This window comes from Excalfactoria chinensis, chromosome 10 (genome assembly GCF_039878825.1).
Source record: "Excalfactoria chinensis isolate bCotChi1 chromosome 10, bCotChi1.hap2, whole genome shotgun sequence".
NCBI classification, from domain to species: Eukaryota; Metazoa; Chordata; class Aves; order Galliformes; family Phasianidae; genus Excalfactoria; species Excalfactoria chinensis.
This window is the reverse complement of record NC_092834.1, coordinates 15,488,207-15,505,846: the sequence shown is the minus strand read 5'-3', so window position 1 is coordinate 15,505,846 and position 17,640 is coordinate 15,488,207. Positions and strand designations below refer to the sequence as shown.

Below are 17,640 nucleotides of genomic sequence, written 5' to 3'. Positions count from 1 at the left end.
GAGAATATATGGAAACAGTTGTGCAAAACTCATAGAGATTAATTTTGAAAAATGAACAAATAGCTTCTATCACACTCACGTAGGGTAAAAAAATAACAGCATCTCACATTACTGTCTATGCAGAAAGTTGTTTAGATTTCCAAAATATTAGAAAGAAGGACTTCAATAGAATTGATTCTAAGAGTACGAAAAACATGTTTCTTTTCTTGTGTAACTTGCATTTCACAACAGGAACATTTTCAAATCTGAAGTCAGTTCTCGCAATGGCAGCTGTGGTTTCTTTTTATATGTTCTGTAGCTGAGAAAAGAAAGCAGACTTTTATAGCCCAGGGCATTTCTCTCAATTGCCATGTGCTGTTCTGCTAGGCCAACACTTCCTGCAAAAGCAGATTTATTTATTGATTTAAACTAAACAGAATATTTTATTTTCTTCTTTAAAAATCTGATTTTCTTCAAAAATGCAACAATACAAACACAAACAGAAACCACTTTGTTACAGCTCATTATCCCTTAATCTCCATCCAACCTCTTTCACACTGGGCTATTTGCTAGCTCATTTATTTATCCTTCCCTTCACAAACACATCTATCAGAAAGAAAAACACTTTGCTAACTGACTGATGTAGAGCCATCAAACTCTCTTCTAAAAGCTGATCAGTGGTGAATACAAATGATTGGTTGTGCAGCTATTCAATTAGTAATAAATAACTAAATGGAGTTCAAGATTCCCTCAGAACCAGCCCATTCTTCATTCTGTTCTACAAGAGAGAAGTGGTTCTCTCATCTCCAGTGCAACACAGCTCATGAAACATTTGTTTCTCAAAGAAACTGTGGAAATGGATTGTGACTTGCCCTTAGTAGGTGTTCTATCAAGCTCTGAATAGTTACCTTGGCACTCTGGAATCTAGGCTTTGTGGGGGCTACTTCAGCTTCTTGTTCCTATCATTAACATCTTTATCTTTTCAGATGTTTGCTTTCTCATCAATGCACAAAAATCAATTTTCACACAAAGATAAAGAATATGGCAATCGGAACTGTCAAAGAAAGAGAACTGTTTACATTTGTCAATACCTTTGTTCAGGCTATGCTATGATCTCTAATATGGACAGACTTGAGAATAAAACCCAGTTCCCTGGAAGTAGAGCTGCAAATTCCAGACCAAGTTGTTTGAGTGGAAGGGATATTAGCAGCTCAGTCACATGCATACAGTTAGCTTCCTTCTCAAAGGTGATATCACAGAAAAGCTTTTTAGCTAAACAACCACCTGGTCATCATTAGATAACAATAAAGCCAGAGACAGCAGTAAATAGCAAGGGGCATTACAGAATTTGGTAATGTGTGTCAATAAATTTTATAATCTGTGGACAGAGCAGCCAGTGATCAGGTGATGCCGATGAAAGCTTTGTCCCACCACTTCACGATCATTCCAATTACTTCTGGTTATTGCAGATTCAAATGACATTGTCTGCTAAGAGAAAAGATCCCTTCTAAGTTATTATGTTCTGCCTCACCTGCTGCTCCAGCTAGATATAGTCCTCTCACCTTTCCAGTCTTAGCAAAAATTAATGACATCTCCATTTGCTACCTGAAGGTGCTACCTGAAGGACGGATAGCTTAAGCAACCTCATTTTATACAGCACAGTTACATACAGATTACAGGACTCCACTGAGACAAAACGTGGAACTAAATTTGACAGCAGCACTGAGATGAATGACTCAAACCGACATAGTCCAGGTTTTACACTGTTTAGCAAAAAAGGCATTTTCTTCTGCCAATAGCAAACAACAGCCTGCAAGTCTTTATCACCCCTGGTTGAGATATTTAAGCAGGTTTTTAGCTCCAGAGACTGAAACCCCTACAACAGTGTAAACTTCCACATACCCACCAACAAGGACATTGGAACTACATGTGTAGATTTATTTCCATCAGACTGTCCAGCAAGAGCTTAAAGTTTTAATTCCCTCTGTAGACACACATGTACATGGCAAGGAACCAATATGCCCTAAGTGACCAAGTGTTGCTAAAGAATGACAAAGTATGGGTGGAAGGAGTAGGGAAGTGTCCTTGAGGATGAAAAGGAGAAAGTACCAGCCAACAGATACCTGTTGAGTGACAACCAGAGTGACTTCCAACTGCAATAAAGAAGGGCATTTTAAGAACTCAATGCCAAAATTCCTTTCTTTCAAGAAAATCAAAACATTTGTAAAAATATAGCATACATCATATGATATTTGTCATTTTACAGTGAGGGTGGTAAGACACTGGAACAGGTTGCTCAGGTAAGTCCCTCCCAGCTCTAAGGATTCTATGATTCTATATGTCACAATAGGATGAGAGGGACTGGCCTCAAGTCATGCCAGCGTAAGTCCAGGTAGGAGATCAAGAAAAACTTCCTCTCTGAATTGCGGTCAGGCAAGAAACACACAGACATGGCAATAAGGAACATGGTTTAGTGGCAGATGGACAATTAGACTAGATGGTCTTAGAGATCGTCCCCAGTCTTAATGATTCAGCGATATCTGAGGCAGCTGAGAGGACTGATTTCTCATTCAAAAATTTCATGTATGCAAAGCTGTACAAAAAAAATAAATTATACTTCAGAGCTATTAAATAACTCAGTTTCTGATTATCCTTCATCTTAAAAAACAGCCAGCCCCTGCAGTGAGCATATAACTATAAATAAGTATTTTCCGTAACCTGACCTGCTGACTTTATCAAATTACTTCCACTCCAGTAGTACCAATTTTTGCAGAAGGTTTACTTAATTTCCTAGAGACACGCTGAAATATGATAACAGACATATCATGAATTGCCAAGGCTCAAGGCAAGCAGAACATGAGCCAGCAATGTGCCCTCACAGCCCAGAAAACCAAACATATCCTGGGCTGCATCAAAAGAAGTGTGGTTAGCAGGTTGAGGGAGGTGATCCTGCTCCTCTGCTCTGCACTGGTAAGACCTAACCTGGAGTGCTGTGTCCAGATGTTGAGTCCTCAGTACTCAAGAAATATGGACCTGGTAGAATGTGCTCAGAGAAGGGACACAAAAGTTATCCAAGGGATGGAACACTTCACCTGCAAGGACAGGCTGAGAGAGATGGGGCTGTTCAGCCTGGAGAGAAGGCAGGTCTCTGGGGAGACCTTATAGTGACCTTCCAGGACCTGAAAGGGAGCTTTAATAAGAAGGGGACAGACTCTTCAGCAGGGTTTTCTGTGACAGGAGAAGGGGAGATTTAGACTAGACATAAGGAATAAGTTTTTTTTACACTAAAGCACTAGAACAGGTTGCCCAGATGGGTGCTCGATGACTCCCCTTGGACACATTTATGGTCAAGCTGGACCAGGCTCTGAGCAACCTGATCTAGCTGCAAATGTCCCTGTTCACTGCAAGGGAGTTGGACTAGATGACCTTTAAGAGTCCATTCCAACTCAGTTCTGTGATTCTATGAATTAAAGGAAGTATGTGTGAGCTAGGTGGCATAAATAGGAGTGCGCAGCTACGCCTTTTGTTTCTGTCACAGCAGATATGTTGTCAGCAGTCCAGGCACATCACTCTCCCAAGCTAAATGCATGAGTTTACACAATCTGAACTAAAGAGGTAGTGCTTTTCTGGCTGGGGCAATAGCTAACTGGTAACATCCTGTAGGTTAGACCCGGAGGCAGATGTACACTACAGGATCACCAACAAGTTTCATGTGTCCAGTTCCTGAATCTACTGCTGATAAAGCTACATAAAAAGAATATGGAGACAATCTCTGCCAAAACCAGAGCCCCTGCAATAGCAGCTGAAATAGGAGTGGGTAACATACATTACAGCCTGAAAGCCCAGTTAATGCTCTTTTCATCCTTCTAGCCCTATCATACTCCAGGTATTTGTTTAAAAAAAAAAAACAACAACAAAAAACAAACACCTGAGATATACATTTGAAACATTTACTTCCTTCACTCAAAGTCTTTCAGATCAAGGCTTCTCATTTAATGCTGGGGAATGACTTGTACCTTAAAGTTTTGAGCGGTTGAGGCATTACTTATCAAAGACTTATGACTAGTAAATACACTTATTAATTACAAGAGATGCTTGCTCTGCAAATACAGGGAGGGGTCTCAGTTTTCCAGCAATTCTGCTTTGCCCAGTTCTACATGCTCAACAGGTCTTTTTTATTACAGCTCCAGGGATTCCACACGTTCAGGCACTGATAATAAGCAGAGGGGTTAGTGATGTGACCAAACAGAAGAGTAAATCAGTTACAAAATGCTTCTCTACTCAAGTAGAGAACACTAACATTAACTCTAAGACTTCCTGATATCAACTGAATCATGTTTCTAAATAACACGGCCTTCAGCTTGCTAACACACACGTACCAGCATACTAGTGATTCTAGTCTGGAAAACTCTTCTGCAGACGGCCTGCTGGCTGCAAGTGCACTGATTGACAGGAAGCATGTTCATCTTCTCTGAGCTTTTTCCATTTCCACCAATTGAAAAATGCTGGGTCTAAGGAAGGGGATGCTGAATGTGCACCATCGGGAAACTGGTTGCCCCTAATGGTTTACTACACCTTCAGCTTGGGAAGCTTCTAAACACAACACTAAGCTTGGTTTAAAGCTTTGAATCTATTGATTAGTACTTACATGGGCCCCGTCAAAGCGACATGGCAGAGATCCTGCCCTGAAACCAGTCATACGTTTTGCTCTCTGGGAAGATCTCCAGATAAGAGGACTACAGATAACAACACTAAGGTTTTCAGACAATGATCTCCTCCTTGGTTATAAATCTGCTTTTATAGAGTGCTAGGATTAACCTGAAATAATTTGCTTTGGCAGTTTGACAATGTTTGCACAATGCCTATTTGCATTACACCTTGCTCATACCAACACAATGAGCTACTTGCTTTCATTATCACAAAGTACATTACCAAACTTGAAAGAATGTGGCTGTTTGAAATCAAGGAGGATCCCATAGCAATCCTCCGTTGAATACAATTAATTTTCCTTCTGCAAATTACCTGCACTTTTCAAAAGCTCAAAATCCAGAGTCAGCCTTAAGGAATATAATAGGAAAAAGGGGACTGAGGTGCAATGTGGAACCTCTGTGTTAGCAAACACCATTCACACAGGTCTCTGAACTAACAGCCCAACATTTACTTTACTTGCCTACTCAGCTTCTTAGCTTGCCTCTACATGAACTACACTCATCTGCAAAACTCTTCTGTCTTTAAGGGTTATGTCATCTTCATCCCAACCAACAACAGCTACTTACTGGCATTGAACTGGGCTGCTAAAAACCTAATCTCCCTTCCTTGACTGCCTGTTTGCTAACAGCATCAAGTCAGTTCTTTTGATTTTAAGAAAAAAGTTAATTCTACTGGTGTTTACATCTGTTCCTTGAGGCAGACCCTCTCTTCAGTACTTTACAGCTTTGAAGAATGGGTCCTTTCCCCAGATACCACTGAATCCTCTGCAATTGGAAATAAAGCAGATCATGACCAGTAACCTCCCCCCCAAAAATATAAAAAATAAAATCAAGGCAAGGTCTGTGCAGCACATTTCTTCCTCTGTTTTTTGAAGGACTTTACATACTGGAAAACAGATTCACTGATGCACTTACACTCGTAAAGCTTTCCAGCTACTGAAGGAGCATCAGGATAGATACTTCAGACTACTTTCCAAACAGACACAATAGAAGTTCTCCACAGAGAGATCTCAGGAGCTTTTATAGTAAAACTGCTTGAGTCCTTTCACAGTTGCTCAGCAATCCCTTATCTCTCGCTAGCTTTAAATTCAGAATTCACATTTAAAACATCACAGGAGCTTTTAGAGTTGGCATTTTACTAGTCTTTCATTACCTCCAGCAGTTGCTCTACTGAATAACATGAGCTGAAAGCTTCTGTAAATTACGTGACAAGTGAAAGCAGGCAGATTTTCATTTCATATACACTGTATAAGGTACACCTATTTAAATCTAACATTAATGTGATCATTTTCTTGCACACAACTTCTGATTCTGTAAGGTTTTTCATTCCTCTTTTTGAAGTGCAGAAGTAAAAATATTATACGTCCTACAAGAAGGTTAAATGGTTCTTCCTGCCTTACAGACTAAGGATCCCAATACCTGCAGCACTTTGTTGGTTTTTCTGTCTTTTGAAGAGTGACAAAAGGACAGGCTTCCAAATTCAAAAGTGCATTCCAAATAGACTTTCTTTTTGCCTCTTTCTAAAGGAATTAAGGACGGTTTTAACTACAACAGAATCAAAATGACAAATTTCACAGCCCCTGCTCATCTTCAGTTTGGGAGGGGAGTCTCAAAACAATCAAAGTTCCAGGATTATCAAATCTGACCGTATTTGGTTCCCACCTTTGACCTCATCAGCCACTCAGAAATCCCTGTCTGAACACTTTCCGGCTGGTTTTCATGCATGCAGATGACTTCATTTCCTGTTAAGTTCACCACAAAATTCAGCTCCTTATCAGCTCTGATTAGTCAGATAGCTCCACACACAACCACAAAACAAGCAGAAACCAGCTATAAGTAATACTATAGCTCCTTAGTTGTTAATACTATCCTGCCTCCTACTCCTTATATGTGAACTCTGCTGGCTGGAGTTATTTACCCATGCTGAAGTTTAAGAATACTTACTTCCTTTGTCATTATTTGTTTAAGGATTGCTGCTATGTGCAGTTCATAAATGCCAAAAGCTCCATGGCAAAGGTTACTTGTCTTGCTTCTAATTTGCCCCCAGGCACTAAAATTGGCTCCTGATGCTCTTAAGAGAGAGAAGCTTCCAAAAAAGTGAACTCACTCCTTGAGTGACCATCTGCTAGAATACAACATTTCTGAAACATCTAGACAGATTCTCTATAATTTTATACACATTATTAAGACTTTGCAGCCCAATAAAAAAAGCTGATATTTTTAATCAAATAAAACATCATGGAAGTAAAAACAACAAAACAACAACAAAAAACACCAAGTCCTTGGCTTTCACAGCAGCATGCAGCAAACGAGCATTGTTGTTCCTTACTCGTTATTATTACATTAACATAAAGTATAATACTCCTTCAGTGCTTGCTTTTTAAATCTTTTTAAATTAGACAACCATTCATAGGTGGATTTGGCAGAGTGTCGTATTGAGCCCTTCACCTGTTCCTTGTCTCAGAAGGAATCAGCTATAGAACATCCCATGTTGGAAGAAGACCCCAAGGATCACAGTGTACAACTCCCAGCTCCTTGCAAGACCACCCAAACAGCAAACCCTATGTCTGAGAGTGGTGTCCAAATGCTTATCGAGCCCTGGTAGCTTGGCTGGGGCTGTGAGCAATGCCCTGGGGAGCCCATTCCATGCCCACCATCATTCTGATGCAGAGCCATTTCCGGACACCAGCCCAACCCTCCTCTGACACAGCTCCATGCGGTTCCCTTGGGGCCAGTCGCTGTCACAGTGCAGAGCTCAGTGCTGCCCTCCACTCCCTGTAAGGAGCTGCAGCCACCATGAGGTGGCTCCCCTCATGCTGCTCTGCTCTGAACAAATCGAGGAGTCTCAGCCACTCCTCATAGTCTTGCCTCCCAGACCCTGCACCATCTCCACAGCCCTCCTTTGTACACTCTTCAGTATAAGCTGCTGCTTGCGGCACTGGAGGGCCCGGGTTCGAATCCCCCCTGTGGCACAGGGGGTAGAAGTGCCGCTTCGCTACACAAGGGGCTAGAAACCTGGGAGTTGGATTCGATGATCTCTAAGGTCCCTTCCAACTCTCACGATACTATGATACTATGATCTTTATGTTCTTACATTGTGGTGCCCAGACCTGCACACGGTCCTTGAGGTGAGGCTATGCCAGTGAAGTGCAGTGGGACAGTTCCTTCCTTCACCTGCGTGGTATTGCCAGGCCTGATACACCCCAGGGTATATCAGTCACCAGACACTGCAGGCTCACATTCAACTTGCCATCAGCCACAACCCCCAGATTCATTTCTGCAGGGCTGGACTTCAGCTTTTCATCCTCTCACCTGTATGCACACCCTTCTCAGGTGCAGAATCTGGCACTTACTCATTATACTTCACGTGGCTGGTGACTATGGTAAGTGATACGAAGCTAAGCAATTGCTCAGTACTAGGGCTATGCAAAACACAACAGGTCATGAAAAAATCCCATTTTCAAAGCTTCCAAAAAAAAAAAAGGGGGGGGAAACTCTTGGTAGATTCTGTAAGACTTTGAAATCCACCATGACATGTAAATGTCCTCATATTTTGCAGAGGAAAGGCAAGAAAAAAGGACACTCCAAACTTCATCCAAGCTACATCTTCCTTTTGAACGTTTTTAACTTCACCAATGCAGGAGCTGTGAAAAATCAGAATTTCTTTTAGGAAGAGGCTCTTGCTCTGCATTGACATTAGCAGACATGAATAGCCGTGAGCTGAATTGATAGCTGTTTTTAGAATGGATGGAGTTGTGGATGGTGCTATTAATTTATGGCACCAGAAAAGAGAGGTAACATAATTAGCATAAATGAAACATGAGAAATCCTTCACGTAAGAAATGCTGTAAAATGTCTTGTAAGGAAAAGCTAGCCTATACAGCTTCTCACAGTGAGGTAAGATCCACAACTCTGTCTTGATCCACAGCTCTCTGACATCACCAGCCATTTAAATCCCAGTGAGCAAGTAAAATGTTAATGCTTTGATGTCATCGCTGAATATGGCTTCCTCTTTTGATGTGATTTACCCAAAGTATACAAAACATGAGACTCAAGCCTACCCATCCTCTGTGCTCTTCATTTTTCCTTTCTCCCTTGACAGCTGGCATACATAACCCCTTTAATTTCATCTTATGTTAATGAAGCAAACACTAAAAGAAGGGGTTTCATAAGTATAATTAGCATAAAGCTATTAAAGTCCAGCCCTGATCTTAAAGGGGCCCTTCAGGGGGATACCTTAAACTTTCCTCACATTTCCTCTATTTCCTCTTTCCATTTTGACTAGCCATGCCTGTGATGGCTCCGCACCTCCTAGTCAGAACTTGGGAGCACAAAGAAATGAAAAGACCTGAAAGATGAAGGCTGACTGAATGTGCTTCATGTGAAGTTTTAGATATGGTTTATTAGGAATTTTTATTTTATAATTAAACACCACCATTCGTTGTAAAGGGCCACCTATGTGTAGCTCAAGAATTAAAACCTCCTATTATGGCTGATGCTGTCTCACCATGTGTTAATTTCTTCTTTAAATCCTGGCAGGTTTGATTTTAAATGAATCAGTCAGAGGTTTGGTGAAAGAAGTGTGCAAACATCAGCATTTGAATGCTGTACTTCAATTCATTCCACTATGCCTGATATAGTGCTGCTTCTGAGTAATTAGAAGCAAGTGTGCATTATCCCTCTGGTTACATCCTATCCAAACCCATTTAGCTCTACCAAAGGTTCCTTTCATACTAGTAAAGGAAAAGCAAAACAGCACCTATCTTCTTCTGTCTGACCTTACATTTTAGTCATGGAAATCAGATCTTTCATTTTATTCTACACCAGTGATATACAATAGTTTACATATATTTTATACCATATTCCCTGCCAGTAGTGTGGCAAAAACTGATAATTTGTTTCCCTCGTGGACTCCTATCTGAGCCCAAAGCAGCATCTCACTTCCACATTCAGTCATAAAAGATACACCAAAGAGGCTGTTCAAAATGTTCACTAGGCAGGGCAGGAAAAACAAAAATATGAACGGCAAACCATTTCCCATTTCTTTTCATGGAGGCTACTTCCAAACCTTAGATTCAAGCCTAAAACAAGTCAATTCAGAGGGCAAAATAACAAAACCCCTTGTCTGCCCTTCCTGCCAGGGAAGCTGGAAGGGAAGGGAACACCCTTCTTCTGATAAACACAAGCCCAGCTCCCACTCCAGGCTCACACAGCTGAGCCCAGATTTGATAGGCCAACAGGAAGAATGGTAATTCCTCGCTTGCCAGAACACCTTTAACTTGGCTGTGATATTACGCAGAGCACATATCAGACAGCCACTGACCGTAAAGCCACCGGCTCAAATCCTGAGCAGGAAAAAAAGTTCTAATACCTCAGGTTAGCTCAGCTAAGTCAACACAGTATCCTTACCAGCAAATCACTGTGGACTGAGGAGAAATAGAAGAGCCAGTTCAGTTCTTCCCTGAGCTCACATCTAGAGATGTTTCCTCCAGAAAAATAACAATCTCACAGCACTGGATTTTTGAAAGGAATTCAGATGATCAAACTACAGCAATGAAGACAAAAATAATTCACATAAAATAAGGAAATAGGAGTTAAACAATCTAAGAACTTCTACCAAAGCAAAAGCTGGACGAAAAATAGATTTTTCCAGGTCAGAAAAAAAGCCTGTGTAGAATCAATGGTCACACATGAAGCAGCTTAATTCAGCATGCACAGATCATAATGCTTTGCACCTGCACAGGGATGAAATAACATGTTGAAAATTCTGTTATACGTTGCATTCTTCTTTTCCTTTTTTTAAATCCACTTTCCCAAACTCTGAAAGGGGCTCAAGCGATCTACTCTTCCAGTCCTTGTTTCATATGGCCAACATGGCACATTAGGTTCAGTTAATCCAAAAATAACACAGGATAACTGAGAGAACTGTGCAATTACAAGATAAGGTGAAAGAGTTCATTTACACTGTGAAGAAAACCCAGAATCAGTACCATGTTCACTTAAGAAGTGTCTCAGCATGTGATCAAAACCAAACTGAACAAACCAAAAGGAGTCCATGCTGGAAAATAACTCAAGTTCTATGGCCAAATAATAGAATTCTCTCTAAAATTTTGGGCTCAAACTATTAGTCTGTGCAGTAATTCATACTGTGAAGTTTTGTACTCTCACCTCCTGTAAAGCAGACACACTTGTCACATCCCTATTGATTGGGTTTAGAAGCAGAGCAGATCGGTGATTGTTCCAAGTTACTTGTCACAAACTGCACCAACAAAAGCAGTTAGTCTGACACTGACACACCTTCAGAAAAATCTGTTCTCACCGATTCACAGATGAACTATGATGTAACCCCAGCTGCTCCGCTTCCAATTAATAATAAGTGTAAAGGAATATTGAGCAGAAAAGGTTAGTATTGTGCATAATTTTTCACTGTGTGGTTTTGCCCAGCAGTTTTCACTTGGCATTCTTTGTCTCAGAAAATCAGAATACATCTTACTTCCACTACAAGCATCACTAAGTAGAGGTAGTGGTGCAGCTGGGTGATTTCTGAAAGCCTTGCCACTTATTCTTTACACCTTGCACAACATTGCACTGTTATGGTCAGAATTGGACCCTCCTGACCTGAGGATGCTGTGCTGCTCGTATTTGAAAATATACAGTAATTTATCTAAGCAGCATAATTATTTTTGTTGTAGTAATCTCAGTAATTACTCTGCGACCATCCTGCCTGCAGTGGGTAACCTCATACCATCCTTCCTTGAGGTAGGAATCTGATAGAGAAAGGCTGCTCAAACACTGGCTGCAAGAAATGAAGTCCAGGTTTTCTAGCACTGCAGATTAGTTTTTTTTGGTTCCATCTGTCTCCTGTTAAACAGGTACAGGTTTTTAGTTCTCTGGCTTATTCTTAGGGGGCCCCCACTCAGTGAGGAAAGTAAAGGCTTGATAAGATTTGATTTCAAGGCTGTTTCAAAACAAATACTTTGTAAAGAATGAGAGCCAGCGCACAAAGCTATTTAATACAGAACACAGGAATGGTTTTTCTCTCCTTTAGTCACACTCCCAGGTAAATGAAGGCACCCAAGGCAAGAGGGGCAATGCAAATATGGAAAGGCTCTCCCCTTTTAGTTTTAAATAACACTAGATTTATAATCTCAATGTCCAAAGTACTGAAAAAGCTTAAACTAGCACATCAGCAGCGGGCAGAGAGCCCTGGAAAACTATTATCCAAGAAGGAAGCAAATAAACAAAAAATAGTATACTATATCTAGACTAGGAAGGGGCCAACACAGAAAAGTGACTTCCCAAAGATTCCGATTCTACCTCCCTCTGTAAGTGCACAGATTTTTAGACTTTTTAAATATCTTACAAAAAGACCAGTGCTTTTTGGATTGTGCACTTGTGGTTGGAGGCCAGCTCATGTACACGCTTCTCATCTCACCTGTATCCTTCAGTCAATCTGGTCTCACCAGTGAAACTTGAAATCTTGCCCTATGCTACAAAGAGGAGGATGCGGAACTTCATCTCCCACTGCAAAGTGCCTAAGCACAAAAAAAGCTTGGTTGGCTACAAGTAAGGGAACACAGCAAGCTTTCAGCCTCCTAACAGTACAACCCTTACAGGACGCAGGTAGAACACCATATCTACAGTATCAGGGTTTTCTTTCCACTATTCTGAAATTGCTAGTGCATACATTGAGAAACATGGTACTGGTGTGGTGTCCCACAGTTAATCCTAATAAAGCTGGCAAATAAATTATCAGCATGAATTTACTCCACATAGTTAAACTACCTCTTCCTACTTCTTCCTCACAAGAGGCACATTCCAGTGCATGCTAAAATCTGCACGAGACTTTGGACTGCCTTTAAAGGTTTCTTCAATATGCTGAAGCTTCTCAGGAATTTCTCAACAGAGATGGCAGGTGAGATTAAACTTCAAACCCCAAATTAAATTCTTAGAAAACTTATTGCTGGGAATTGTCAAGAAATGGGATACTTGTTTGGAGTCAGCTTGGGTCCAAACACCTCTGTTGATAGAGAAGAGAGTTAAAGAGAAGGTAGCTTGTGCATGGTTGAGATTTGAGGCTGGTTTAGGTGCAATCCTGCTTTCAGTGCTTTCTGTTCCCTCCTCAAAAATGTAAATTAACATATCAAATTCAGGCTGACAATTCTGATAAAAACCAGTTTAAGTATAATACCGGAGGTCCTTCAACTGAACAACACAGAGTGAAAGCATCATTTTTACCTGCAAAAACTGCCAGTGCAAGCAGCTGCTGAATCCAGATCAGACACTATATGGCAAGAAATCACCAGTGCTTTTCTTTCATTCACAGAAAACTTAATCTTATTTGGAATATGGCAATGTGGTGAATCGCACTGTTGCAATGGTACAATAATGAGAAGGCAGTAGATCAGTACAACTGCTCTCCACAACATGCTGAATGCAGAAGGCACATATTTCCAAGTACAGTTAACACATATTATTAAAATGCTATAAGGCAAACTATTTTCCTCCAATAAAGCTCTATTTTTCTATATTTTCTATACAGTAACAGAGGAAAGTAATAAGAGAATAAAAGGTGCCCTGACCTTTTCTTTGTTTTCTCTATCAGATAATTCCTACCTTTTGCCCTCTGAAAGCCACTCCTTTTCATTACAAAACTAAAGCATTAATTAATGAGACAGCTGCTTCAGTAGGAGTCAGCAAGGTACATTAAACTATTTCTTCCTCAACTAGATCAACACCTCCTAGGAGGCTGGAGAACTTCTAGTAGCCATAGCCAGGCTGTCACAGCTTGCTATACGCTGGTACAGGGACCACAGTTAAACTGCAATTGGTTCCTTTCCATCAGAATTCCTGCTATGGGACAAAGCTTGCACTGCTCACTCCTGAGGTACACTTATATACTGGAGGACAACACAGGTCAGTGTCTCTCCAGCTGCTGTGCCAAGCATGCAAGAAATTGCTACGGCCTAGAAGTTAACAGAAACAACCACAGCACAGGGGGAGAACAACAAATCCTCCCACTGCAACTCCAAGCAGAGACCAGAATCGCTCTGCTGTTACACTGGATAGGGATTTCTGGCAGAAAAGAGCACAAGTCTCCCATTTTTGTATGGTAAACCACGCAGTGATAAACAGATTTGAACATCTCAAACAAGATCTTGAATCTTCCCTTTCTACTTCCCATATCTTGCCGCTTCAAGGCCTGCTGAGTAACGGACGTTCAGTCAGCTGAAGAGCACAGCCCCACACAGTGAGCTTCCTGAGCAGAGTGCTGCTGTTGCCTCATGCTCTTCTGTCAAATTACATTGAAAAACTAAGTCAAACAACAGCTAACTTCATAATGGCTTCAGTTACCTTGAATCTGGTTCGTGGAACAGGCATGTGCCTGGATCTGGGCTTAGGGTGGGCTCCAACATGCAGTAACCTTGTAAGACAGCCACGTCTCAGTAGCTCATAAAAGTGCAAACAGCACCTGACACCACACAGCAAAATCCCAATATAGCAATTAATAAATCAGTAACCTACCCTGATCCTGTCAGCCCCAAACTAGCCCTGCTCCACATGGACGCCGTTCTAACTCCACAGCCACCGCCAAAAGCTGGAAAGGCTCTCTCCTTTTTCCCCACCGAACGCCGGAGATGCAGGAGGAGGAAACAGGTGAACCAGCGGCAGGAACTGCTTCGGCGGGCGGAAACTGAAGAGGCGGCCGCTGGGCCTCACACCGCCCTCAGCCCGCCGGCCCCGCGCCCCTCACGGCTGCGCGCGGGAGGCGGGCTGGGCGCTGAGGCGCCAGAGGGCACGCGCTCACCTGGTGAGGCCCGGCCGCCATATTGGGCCCACCTGCTGCTGACAGCTCTGCGTGCAGAGCAGTGAAGAGGAGGGACAGACACAACGAGGTGTTCGGGTGTGTGCCTGTACGGCGGAGGATGCAGCATTTACACAGAAGACCTGAATGCTAAGGCTGTACGTGAGAAGGCCATGAAAGTACTGCTTTGCTTGACAGCATCTGGTTGTATTACGTGGTGTTGGCCACAAAAATCTTTCTAACACACATAGATAAAACCAACCATTGCACTGTTGCTTACAAGAGACAGTGGCAGAGGGAGAATGCAAAGCTCCGCAGGTTTTGACTGTGCTCCAGAGAGACTGTCACCACACTGGCTTGAAGCATTACTGGTCCCACTCAAGCACCATGCCTCCATGCAAGGGCTGGCACCCCTCAGCACGGGGAGCAGAGAGATGAGGTGTCCCCCTTCATCTGCTGAAGTCTGCAATCCACATCGAGACAAAAAGTGGATGTTGGTGGAGCAAAGATGCTAACCTGTGCGAGGGAAGGGCTCAAGCACAGATGCAGTTCTGAGGCCAATAAGCTTAGCAGATGAACAGCAAGAGCCATCTTGGCTTCTGTAGCTTTACTGAGCTGGGTCCTTGACTAACTAGCTTGGATGGATCACTGCTTGCCTGTCAAAGCTTCCAGTCAGGTAACATACACCAAACCTGGCAGTGAACAGAGCCCAGAACACAGCCTGTCTGAAGCCTCTTCTGAAACACTTGGTGAAAGGACAGCTTAGGTAAGATTCTGAACACTGACACAGAAATCCCATTTGTTCTGTATAAACTTGAAACAGTGTCTCTCTCTACTTTCTCTACTCTGGAGTAATTTACTTGACTACAGCTGTTTACTTTGAGATAACAGAAGCATCACTTAACGTTCATGAACATTCAGAGAGTTCTGATCATGTGGTAGCTCAAAGAAGTTGAAATTGTTGGCTCATATCAGACCATAATGGTGTCCCATGAGTTTCTGAGGCTGATTCCAGAGAGGAAACACCTATACTGCCATGCACCATGCTTACCTATGCAGCACAGGTAGCCAAAGTTAAGGTAGCATAGGAGCTGTGCTTAATAGCATGCCTCAAAACTGTGGAAAAGCTGAAAGCATGATGGTTGTAACAATCAGAAAGATCAATGCAGTGGGACAGCAATACAGGAGATGTAATAACCAAGGAACTAGAGCAAATGGAAAGGTTTTACAAAGGGAAAGTGCTCACCTGTCTCTGAAGAGATGGGCTTACAACAAAATCTCCAACCAAAATCCTTCCCCAGGGATGGTCAGCCCTTCAATGGGGGGTCTAAGAGATGTGCAGCCAGGCTCCACCCCTTCCATTCACACAGCTGAATTGTCTTCATCTGTGCTCCCAGGGCTGATCAGGTTCTTTCCCCAGGTGCTCAATCAGTGGTTCAGGCCAGAGCTCAACCGTTCCCAGTCAGTCATAAAGAGAGAGGTAAGTTACATTTTAACATTCTTAAGAAGATACTTTTAGGGACACATCCAGCTCACTACTATACTAGCAACCTCAACTGGATTTTAACTGCAGGTTATATTCATCACTGTTCTTAAAAAGAATATTGACCATTTCTCTGAGTTACTTGGGCAGTCAGTGAAATTATGCCTGGTATTATCTGTTGTCCACAGAGCAAATCTGGTTGAAGATTAGTGTAATGTCTGGACCAACAGCAAAATAAACCTTTTGTACAGCATAATGCACTTATAAAAATCGATATATCTTCAGAAGAGAAGGCAATTTCTGGTATCTGTAGAATTACAGAATATTTATATTTTTTTCCCATGATTAAAAACAGTGATTAAAGTGATTTTCCCATGATTAAAGACAGTTGTGTCCCAACAAGACTGAAGTAAGACATGGTGTCTTTCAAAAATTGTTGAAGTATCACATGAAAATAGCGATACCCTCACAGGTTTCTTAAGTGAGTCAGGCCAATAACTATGTCTTACATAAAAATCGTACATTTTTTCTCTTCTAGTAGTCTCAAAACAGCACCACAACAGTATGTTCAGACTCATGCTTCATGCAAACCATAGACCAGTGGTATGTGTCTACTTCACTGTCACTATAGCATTGCCTCTGATCCAAAGTTTGCATGGGGAGACAGGTCAGCTTCAATGTTTAAAAACTCTTGGACGGCCTTCTCTCTTTCAAAATCACTAGTGAAACAATGAACAGCCCCTGAGAGAATAACACGCTCAGGTAGACAGCAGGAAGAAAAGACAAGGTACCAGCAGATGGCACTCAAGAATGTGAGCAAGCACTCCTGAGCAAGCAGGGACAGTGGTTGCGTGGTGCACTGTCAAGTATTTGCACGCAGGCTGTATATGCCCTGTATGCTCCTAGATGGAACTCATGCAAAGTAATTAGTAGTGCTTTCAGTGTTTCACATCTCTAATTGGGAATATAAATCCTGTCTTCAGCTTAGGAAATCTTCACGTGTGTGACCAAAGTACTCTATGAAGTAGCTTCTTTCTGGATTTGGATTAAAACTGGGTTTTGCTGCATTATGGATAAACTGAGCCATTGCTTCTAATTTTTTTGCCAAGCTCTAGAAATTGTATTGCCTCTTCCTTAGGTCCTGGCAGTCAGGTTGAGGAAATGAAGCTTGGATGCTGTATGTGTTAAGAGCAATTTCTTAAGGACAGCTTTGGTCTCTAGCCTGTTACTCTCTACTGATATTACTGCAGAAGGTTATTTCTGCTGGTCTTATGAAATAAGTTAACGTCCTCCTATCGTCTGACTTTAATTAACAACACTAAAGAGATTCTGTCTGCTATAATTTTACTGTTGGAGTCTAGGAAATGTTTGGAAAGAAACATCAGGCTCTGTCTGTTTATGGCTGTCGCTGACCTTAAATCACCTCAGATCTACCAGCTAACCTTGCAACTTGCAAGAGGTCATGACTTCAGTTGATGTGGAAGATAAAGTTGCATCTTAGAAGGGTGAAGTTAACTAAGGAGGGGAGTCCTGTTGCTCTAAATAATGAAGTTAGCCCCTCAATTTGCTGACAAGACTTTTTGTCTATGATTTATACCTGGACCCTAGGGAATTTGAGGGGTTTTTTCCTTCTTTTTACACTGTGACTGGCTTGAATGTCTCCA

The 17,640-nt window shown here is 41.9% G+C and overlaps 1 long non-coding RNA gene across 1 annotated transcript in view; it reads right to left on the bottom strand.

Moving 5' to 3' along the window:
* The window catches only part of LOC140256551 (uncharacterized), a 28,014-nt gene extending 13,714 nt beyond the window's left edge, over positions 1-14,300 (bottom strand). Inside the window, exon 1 of the long non-coding RNA XR_011904807.1 lies at positions 14,214-14,300. This is a non-coding gene — a long non-coding RNA (uncharacterized lncRNA). The remainder of the gene's footprint in view (positions 1-14,213) is intronic.
* Between the last annotated feature and the right edge of the window lie 3,340 nt (positions 14,301-17,640).